The following is an 8,348-nucleotide window of genomic DNA, read 5'->3' as shown; positions in this document are numbered from 1 at the left end:
GCCGGAGTCCCTAAGGCGGTTTGACGTTGTAGTCAACACCGGCAACTCCTGCGGCGCACCTGAAGCCAAGCTGTATTGACTCCGTCTTTCCCTTGGACCCTTCAGCTGCGAAGAGAGGGGAGGTCTGCTGCATGGGCAACAGCAGACCCTCCATATCACCCTGCCCAGGCTCTGTAGCTTCAACTCCACTGGAGAGGACACTCCAGCGTCATCGCAAGATATCGATTCAACACGGGAGGAGACAGATGCCGTGTCACTCCCGAGTCGGACTGCACAGCCATTCTCGGCGGTGCAGATAGACACTTAAGAAGCTACACCATCGTCTCTCGAGACGGACGGCTGCCGACGACGACGACGGAGGTTCCTTTTATACTTTTTAAAGTTAAGCTGGTGCCTAGTTAGTACTAAAAATGGAAGGTAATTTTTTCATTCACCCTGGCCTTTTCCGAAATTAGACTAAGTTACAAAGTTGACCAAAACCATGCCAGCTGTTTCATTGAGGCTTCTGGTTTAAACAGACACTAGCAAGAACTAAACATTTGAAAATCCCCAGAAGGAAAACTGTAGAAGGAATACTCTACTACTTAAAGGAGATTATATGGACCAAAAAAAATCACAAGAGCAGACAGGCAAATTTTAGAAAATTTGATGTATCATTTTACACATAACATAACTTAGCAAGAACTTTAAAAATATCCACTAGGGACAAGGTTCAGTGAATTCAGCATACTCCCTTGCTGCTAGTATAGCAAACTGGCCTTTGTGGGAAAGCAATGTGACAATAGTATGAGAAGGCAGAAAGATGTTCCACAACCCAACTCCTGGAAATTTTTCCGAAAGCAATCCATAAAAAGAAGAAAACAACTTATAGACTTGAAAATGTTCATTGTTCTAATAATAAGGGTGCATCCTCTCTGCCAGTCTATTTCCTCCCCACCACCTTTTTAAGTATAGGTCCTCTCTGGGCTTACAAATCCCCTCTAGGGGCCTTGCTGGGGTGTACCCTTACAGGCAGTTGTGAAGCCTTAGGTGTCAGGCAAGGCAGATGAGTCAGAGCTGTGGATGCAGTGACACAGGGCTTCCCCTTAAGGGTAGACTGGCTATTTGCCTTGGCTCCTTGCCATGGCAAGACTTAGTCTGCCCTCCCTGGGCACTGACTAGAATGGGTCATTCAGAGGCTCCCTCTGCTTCCTTTCCTCTTTTCCAGTCCTCTAGTTCCCACCTGGACCATCTGTAGATTCCTTAAACTTGGGTCTATGGTTCTTCTTGTTATACCCCCAAAAGTATTCTGAGTTTTTCAGAAGACAGTAATTGCTGATTAAACCAGAGTCCAAAGTCTTAGCAGCAAAATCAATGTGAACCAAACCCACAATGCCAAACAAAACCTTTTTTTTTTACTATTCATAGAGGTTAGGGAGGAGGTAGGTGTTTAGAAAACAACATAAGGTCTTACAGCAAAAAAGAATTTTCATTGAGTTTCTATTTAAGAAAGCAAAAAAACTGAAAAAAAGATTGGAAGAACAAATACTGCTGAAATCTTTAGAAATGGAGACACCCTCCAATAAGGGGTTGATGAGTAAATCAGTGGTCTTCAGATGTTTTTGCTCACATACATCAAGTAATGTTTAGCCACTTACATATTTCCAGATTAGCAACTAAATTTTTTTTAAGTTTAAGTAGTTTTAAAGGATGTAATGTCCTGTATACTGTAAATATTGACGTTTTAAAATAGAATAGTCACTCTTTTGAATGAATTCAATGACATCTAAACACCATAGTAATTATGCCTTCTACCACCCATTTAAAAACTATATGAACAAACTTTCTTACCTACAGTATACTTTATATAATTTATTTTTCTCTTTACACTTATAACTCCATTCCACATCTCTACCCCTCAATACTTATACTAATTTATTGTATTTTTATGTTTGAATGTGTTTTATTAATTACCTGATTATATTTCTCTGCAATGAAAATATATACACATTTCCTATGATGAAAGACTGTAAGTGCTGAAACATTTTCTTCTACATTGAGATACCATTATATTTATTAGTAATATAAACAATACAAAAGATATTACAAATATTTAGTTATTAAACATGTAATTTTTACAATTAGTGCATGAATTTATTGTTAAATACTACTTCTTAGAAGAACGAGACAGAATTTAGCATTAATGTTTTCTCAATTTTTTATTTTTATAAATTCTAAGAAAATGTCTTTACATTAATAAGTTGATGGGGCTGTAAGAAGTTTTGTCACATTGTTACAGAACCCTACCAATGCTGTTCTGGAACAGCTGTGGGTTTAACTGCTTGCTGCCAAGAAGCGTGACTCCCAATGAAAGAGTTTGGTGAGCTCGAGACCTTCGCCCATTGTCCTTTATAAGATTATAAAGGGTCTTAAGTCTGAGAGGGGGGGAATGTTATTTTTTATTGTTATAAAAAATTAATTAACTAATTAATTACTTTTTTTTTTAAAGAATAATATAGGAAAGGGTGAAGCCAGAGAACTTGTATGTGTGACTCACGGGCATGGACTGGGATGGGTGGGGATTGCTGGGGAAGGGGGATACTGGGAATAGGGGAGCAAAGGGGAAAAACTTGGAACTATTGTAACAATATAATCAATAAAATATACTTAAAAAAAAAGAAAGAAAGAGTTTGGTGAAAAGGAAATGGATTGTTTATTTAAAGGTTATACAGATTTAGAATAATGGCAGATTTCTGTTGTTAAGTCCCACTCCCTTTAAAACCACCCCCAAACACAGTCTTGCCTCCTTTTGCCAAATTAGGCCAGTTCTAGAATATACCAGTCAGAGGTACTGTCTTTCAGAAAAGCAGAAGTCACAGTTCAGCTGTGACTTTCAGAAAAGCATCTCTCCCAAGTCTGGGTGGCCAGGCAGGTTCCCACAGCTCCATCACGTCTGCCACCATTTTCTCCAGGACGATTTAAATCTAGGTGGCTGGGCAGGTCCTCTGCCTCACCACCAGCTCCAGTGACTCACTAGACTTCAGGCCTTCAGACCTCCTCTCTCTTACTCCAGACTGTGCGGCTTCTCCCTTCTTCTCTTTCAGCCTCCCCTCTTTTAAATGCTTGGCCTGAAACTTCCTGCATAACCTCATACCAGCCCCTCTATGTATGTTAGTGTCTGCCACTTTTTCCAGTTCCCCCATATCCTTCACCTTCTTTTGGCTGCCATCTTTAATGATGGCAAAAGTTCCCAGCAACACACAGTCATCTAGGGTGGGCATCTGTCCCCTGCCTCTTGTGCAGGTGCTATATGAGCCTCCCCCCCAACTACTGCAGGAATCCCGGAGTGTTTTCACAGTTTCTACACATTTCACCCTGGGCATCAGCTCTCTTCCCTTATGGAAGGCATGGCTATTAACTTGCCATTATGCAATGTATCTTAAATGCCATACCATCCACTCTTCCCTTCCCTTAATCAAGGATTGTGGGGGATGTTCTCCTATTTTCAGGGGACCCTCACTCTGCACCCCATTACAATATTACTGTCACTCAATTTTTGCACTCCTTCCAATTTATAAACTCATTTAGTGATTTTAAGATCACACTTTGTTGAAAGCAATTACTTGTAAATCATATGACTTGTAAAAGTATTTGTTACCCGGTCATTAGAAACATGCACTTTCTCAATAGAGCCCGTATTTTAAATGGATAAAGAACTGACATGAATTGCCTGAGGTTTTTACATCCTGGACCAATGCACCATTTAAAGAATCTCAATGAATGAGAGTTATTTCTTTTACTTTTGCAATTTGGCAAATATGTGACTGGTGTGAAAGAATTGGAAAATGAAACAGGGAGATCCTTAACTGCATTCCTTCACCAACAAATTAATTTTAGGAAATATTACATACCAGTGCAAATTGAAGATTCAGAAACTGGTGGCCTTAAAACTAAGTGTGCACCTATGCCTCCAAAATCCCCACAGGGATGCACATCTCAGTTTGAAGATTACTTATGTAAATTTTTACATCACCTCATTGAATTTGATGAGAGAAGTCAGCTTAGGTTAGGCCACTGTACATTGGTGTCTATACCTTGGGAGTATAGAACTGTGACCTGTACATTAGGAACAAAACAGCCAGTCCTCTTGATTGTTTCATTTTTATAGATGGCCACTCTCACTCTTTACATTTTAGGTTCTATTTTCCTGTCAGTAGTAGTAGCCTTAACTTAGATTTTGTGGGTACTTATGTTGAGCCTATGTACTGACTACCTAAGGGAAATATTATGCCCCACTTAAAAATGATTATGTCACCCTGGCTGGTGTGGATCAGTGGATTGAGCACTGGCCTGAGGACCAAAAGTTTGCCGGTTCGATTCCTAGTCAGGGCACATGCCTGGCTTGCAAGCCAGGTCCCCAGTTAGGAGTGTGAGAAACGCAACCCGTCGCTGTGTCTCTCCCTCTCTTTCTCCTCTCTCTAAAAAGAAATAAATAAAAAATATATTTTTAAATGATTAGGTCAACTGTAAGTCATTGATGCCAATGCAGCATCAACAAGAATCCCCGGTCTGTTGGTGTTTAAGCTCAGCAAGTCCCCAGTTTTAGTGAAAAGGAAAAGTATGCTCTCTAAGCCAGATGGGAGCTGATGTATATAAACAGACTTCCCCATCCCTGGTCCCTGATTGGTCCATCCTCATGCAAATGAGGACTCATAGTCCTCACAGTTTGATAGGCCCAAAGGCACTGTCCTGATTGGTCAGAATAGTTCTGATTGGTTGGAGCTTCAAAGCTCTGATTGGATGGGGATATCTGAATCCTATTGGTTGAAATAGCATTCTAGGAATTCCTTTATATGCCTGGCTCTGATGGCAAAAATACAGGGTGAGCAGGCAGGCAGTTCAGGGCAGGCTTCTCCATTAAGTGCAGTTTGCATGAGAGGCCCTTGTTCAGAAATGGCTGCTAGGCTCTGGTTTTTAAAATTTGACCTGAGTTACCACCAGAATTCCTTCTTAGTAGGTATCTTTTTTGCCTCAGGATTCACAATTATTACCACTAAAAAAGATGAGAAATATTTAGAGTATGGTAAGGGATATAAGCAAAATACGAGATCTGGAAGTTATCCAGTACGTAATATGAAAAATAGAGACATTTATTGAGGAAAATACAAAATACAAGAAACATTGTATGTAGGACAATGATGCCTCAGTCCCCTTCACAGTAGGCACCTTGCTACCTCACACAGTTCTCCCAGTCGCCATCAGCTACCCCATCGTATTTTCCTGAATCTTATTGACAGTCTGAAATCCCTTCCCTTTCAAAGATGATTTTAATTTTGGGGAAAGCCAGATGTCACAGGGCACCAAATCTGGACAGTAGCAGGGCTGAATCACCTGGGTGATTTGATGTTTCACCAAAAAATTCTGCATGAGATGTGATGCATGAGCAGGCGCATTGTTGTGATGAAGCTGCTAATCAGCAATTGTCCATGGCTGAGGCCTTCTAAATCATCCAAATAGTTTCTGCGGAGAAATGTTCAAGCTTAATGCAAAATTTGATGCAGATTTGTTGCTCTACTCACTCATTTTGAATGCGATGGCCACACAGTACACATGCTCACTCAAGGGCATCTACTGCCCTCACTGACTAATACAGTAAAGTCTCATTGTTCACGTATTCATATTCCAGACCACTCTCTATGGTGGCCAGGTTACATCATGCAAATTGTTCTCTTTATATTAACAATGGTTGGACTTTTTACCCCAACAGACCTTGGATATATTGTATGAAAATTATGATTTCAATTATGCAACACTACATAAACTACTGGACATCATCATCGGCAGCCGTCCGTCTTGAGAGACGATGGTGTAGCTTCTTAAGAGTCTATCTGTACCGCCGAGAATGGCTGTGCAGTCCGACTCGGGAGTGACACGGTATCTGTCTCCTCCCGTGTTGAATCGACATCTTGCGATGACGCTGGAGTGTCCTCTCCAGTGAAGCTGAAGCTACAGAGCCTGGGCAGGGTGATATGGAGGGTCTGCTGTTGCCCATGCAGCAGACCCCCCCTCTCTTCGCAGCTGAAGGGTCCAAGGGAAAGACGGAGTCAATACAGCTTGGTTTCAGGTGCGCCGCAGGAGTTGCCGTTGTTGACTACAACGTCAAACCGCCTTAGGGACTCCGGCTCCGGATTTTCTGTCGGGGTTTACTCCCTTAGCCTTTCCCCTGAAGAGGTATGCCGCAAGGCAGCGGAGGTTTTTTGGAGTCAGAGTTTTCCTTCTCTGATGTGCCCTGACTGGAAGGTCGAACCAGCGACACTTAGCTCGCAGGCCGACGCTCAATCCACTGAGCCAAACCAGCCAGGGGAACTACTAGACAACACTGTAAATAAATATGCAAAATGAAGTAATTTTTTAAAGTATGTTTTATTGATTTTGTGTGGATTTTCCTTCATTTCACTTAGCATAGCCTTCACTTCTTCCCTTATGTGTCTGATGTACTTAAGCGTATTTGTCAAGCCTGTGAGTAACTTTATCACCAGTGTTTTGCATTCTGCGTCTGTTAGGTTGGCTATCTCCTCATTGCTTAGTTCTCCCACTGGAACCTTGATCCGTTCCCTCTTTTGGGCCATACTTCTCTTTCTCCTCATCTTGACAGGATTTTGTGTTTGTTTGCCTCTGTGTCTTAGGTAGAGCTGTAGCTCCTGTTATATTGTAAGGGGTGAAGCCTTAGGTATTTTTCAGTACAGGGTGACCCGTTTCACCACGCTGTGGCACTGTATGTGGCAGAGGGGTCAGAGAGGAAACAATGTCTCTTGCTCAGCACTTGCCCCTTTTCCAGGCACTTCTCCCACTTTCATATGGAATGGACTGGCGCCTCTCTAGCTGTTACCCTGGCCCTTGTTCCCAGAATGGGTGGGTCTGCAGATGTTCTAGGACCATGGGGGCCCTTTATACAAGTGGACTCTGCTGAGAGACCCATAGTTTCTTCCTCTGCCCCAACCCCCACTGGTTTACACAGTCAAAAGCAGTGAAGCTTTATTTACCCTGGTGCTGGGTCCGTGAGCTGCATGGTCTGGTCAGGAGCTGGGAACGCTCCCCAGGTATCCCTCTCCACTTTTTTAAACACGTGACTGTGCTTTGTGCTGGCCTGCCACTGCTGCCGCCGCTGCTGCCACCATCACACTGCGTCCTCTCTGCCCGAGCTCTGCCCTTCCTACCTGTCTGGATGAGTATTTCTTATTTATTTTTGTTTGTTGGACTTCCATGCAGCTTGATTTTCTGGAACTTACAGTTGTTTCTAGTTTTGAGGTAGTTGTATTCCTTCTTAGTTGTGGAGGGAGACCCAGCGTGTCTGTCTAGGCCTCCATCTTGGCCGGAAGTCCTTAAGTATTTTTATTGTAAGATGTCTTTAATGTTGCATGACTGAAAATAATGAGAATGATTAAATTTATGATGCTGGAAGTCAGATAATGTCAAATCTAGTATTTTCTTTCTCCCAGTGGTAGTAAGAAACTGTGTGTGAGACTTAAGTTCCCCAAAACGAAGTGTTCAAGAGATTGACAATCCTTTTTTCAAAAACTAACTTCTCATCATGATTCACTATGGGTGCTATTCCCCAAATATATTTACACTCTCCTACAATGTAGTTTAATACATCTCATGTCTTAATATGACGAATTCTAGAAATTTATTTTCTACTGTAACAAGGAGTAATCATCTCATTTATCTTAACTTCTTAGCTTTCTTTCATTTTCTGGTCTTTCTGAGTTCAAGAAATCAACCTTGCAGACTTGTAGTGCTCTTAAGTTTTACCATTCCGTGTGGCCTTTATATTTTTTAAAGTCCGCATTAAAAAAAAAGCCCAAAAACTAGTCATGTTTGGCAGCCTCCAAAATTAATCTTTTTCTCAAATTTGTTTTCTGTGCTTTTTTTCTTTTCTCTCTCTCTTTTTCTTTTGATATCTATGAGCTTGGTATATTCCAGGGCCCACCAAAGGAAGAACAGGCTAGTGCGAGAAAATTTATGTGTATGAGAGAGTAGTAATGCTTACCACCCTTCTGGGGTTTATGGCAGTGGGACCCAGTGCTTTCCCGAAAAAAGCCTCACAAAGCAAGCGCCCGAAAAGCTGAAAGCTGGAGGAACCCTCGAAACGTCCTCAGCCTCTCCAAATTGCCTCCAACTACAGGGCACTGCTTAGCCCTGTCCGTCATAGTCCTCAGTTCCCCGCCCCCGAACCCCTCCCACAGCGCGCCGCAGGCAGGCCCATCCTCCGCCAGGCTCGTGGCCCCGCCCCCTATGCCCGGCCCACCTTGGCCGGCAGGCCCGCCCCTAGGCTGTAGCTCCGGGCGGCCACCGCCCTCCCCCGGCCC

Source organism: Furipterus horrens, unplaced genomic scaffold (genome assembly GCF_987537825.1).
Source record: "Furipterus horrens unplaced genomic scaffold, mFurHor1.1.pri manual_scaffold_5, whole genome shotgun sequence".
Taxonomy (NCBI): domain Eukaryota; kingdom Metazoa; phylum Chordata; class Mammalia; order Chiroptera; family Furipteridae; genus Furipterus; species Furipterus horrens.
This window is presented reverse-complemented; position numbering follows the sequence as displayed.